The following is a 1,935-nucleotide window of genomic DNA, read 5'->3' as shown; positions in this document are numbered from 1 at the left end:
TCTGACAAAAGAGATTAATATTCCACTAAAAATATGAATTTCCAAAAAAAAAATAATTAATTTTCAACCGAAAAAGAACGAATTTTTAGCAAAATAGTTAAATTTCCAACTAGAGGTTAATTTTTAACTAAGAAGAAGAATTTTCAAATAGAAAGATTAATTTTTTACCGAAAAAGATTAATTTTCTATCAAGCTAGTTAAATTTTCAACAGATAATGAAACTTTTCACTACAAAAAATGAAGTTAAATTTGCAGTTAAAAACTTAATTTTCAACCAGAAAGAACGACTTTTGAACAAAATAGTTCAATTTTCAACCAAAAAGGTGAATTTTTAAATAAAAAGAGATTTTTTCAAAGATCAATTTTCTACCGCAAAAAGAACTTTTTACCAAATAGTGAAATTCTCAACCAAAAAATATAAATTTTTACCAAAAATTGAATTGTTAAATTTTCAGTAAAAAATTTAATTCTGAACCATTAAAGAACGAATTTTCAACAAAATAGTTTAATTAGAAGCCAAAGAGATAAATTTTCAACTAAAAAGATGAATTTCAATATGAAAAAATTAATTTTATACTAAAAACGATTAATGTTCAATAAAATAGTTTAATTTTCAACTAAAGAGATGAATTTTGAACTAAAAAGATTCATTTTATTCTGAAAAAGGCGAGTTTTAAATTAAATTGTTAAATTTTCAACTAAAAAAGATTGAACTTTGAATCAAATATATCAATTTTTACAGAAAATTCAATAATTAAATTTTTAGTTGAAAACTTAATTCTGGACAAAAAAGAACGAATTTTCAACAAAATAGTTCAATTTTAAACCAAAGAGATAAATTTTCAACTAAAAATATAAAATAAAAAGATCATCTTTCTACTGAAAAAGACTAATTTTCCACAAAATAGTTGAATTTGCAACCAAAGAGATGATTTTTCAACTAAGAAGATAAATTTCCAAACAAAAAAAATCATTTTCGCCCAAAAAATACGAACTTTTAATTAAAAAGTCGAACTAAAAACAAAAAAAATCGAGGAAACATATAATAAAAAAATTATCAGTTAAAATATTAATTTTGAAGAAAAAAAAACGGACTTTTACTAAACTAGTTAAATTCCCAACCAAAGAGATGAATTTTTAACTAAAAAGATAAATTCGCAAATAAAACGGTTATTTTTGTACCGAAAAAGACGAACATTTAATCAAACAGTGGAATTCTTAACTAAAAAAAAAATTAATTCTCCAGCAAAAATTTAATAGTTAAATTTTCAGTTCAAAAATTAACTCTCAACCAAAAAAGAATGAATTTTCAACAAGGTTGTTTAAAAATTAACCTTTTAAAGTCAAACTGATGAAAAGTGAAAAAGAGACATTTCAATCGATACAAAAATTGAAAATTTCAATTTTTTTGAAAACAATATGACAACTCAAAAATTTTGTGTTACTAAATGCTAGTGTTTTTCATCTAAAATTGATTTTTTAGCTGAAGCTGTAACTATTACATTTTTGCTTGAAAATACTTCTTTTTAATTAAAAATTAAATTGGTTGAAAACTACATTTTTCTCGAGTTTAAAATTTACTTTTGTAACTGCAAATTGAACTATTTTAGTTTTTGTTTGTAAAATTATGTTTTTTTGTGGGAAATTTACATATTTTATTGAAACTGTACCGTTTTTGGTAGAAAAATCATCTTCTTGGGCTTAAAATTGAATTCTTTCGTGAAGAATTCATTTCTTGAGATGAAAAAAATATTTAGTTGAAACTTCATTTTTTTATACATAAAATTCATCTTTTGGGTTTAAAATTCCATTATTTGGTTAAAAATTCATTCTTTTTCAGTTGAAAATTAATTAATTTAGCTGGAAACTCATTTTTTTGTTTGTTTAAAATTTACTTTTAAAACTGAAAATTGAACTATTCCAGTTTTGGTTTGT

Source organism: Belonocnema kinseyi, chromosome 5, assembly GCF_010883055.1.
Source record: "Belonocnema kinseyi isolate 2016_QV_RU_SX_M_011 chromosome 5, B_treatae_v1, whole genome shotgun sequence".
NCBI lineage: Eukaryota > Metazoa > Arthropoda > Insecta > Hymenoptera > Cynipidae > Belonocnema > Belonocnema kinseyi.
The sequence above is the reverse complement of the archived record's forward strand: the minus strand, read 5'-3'. Positions refer to the sequence as shown.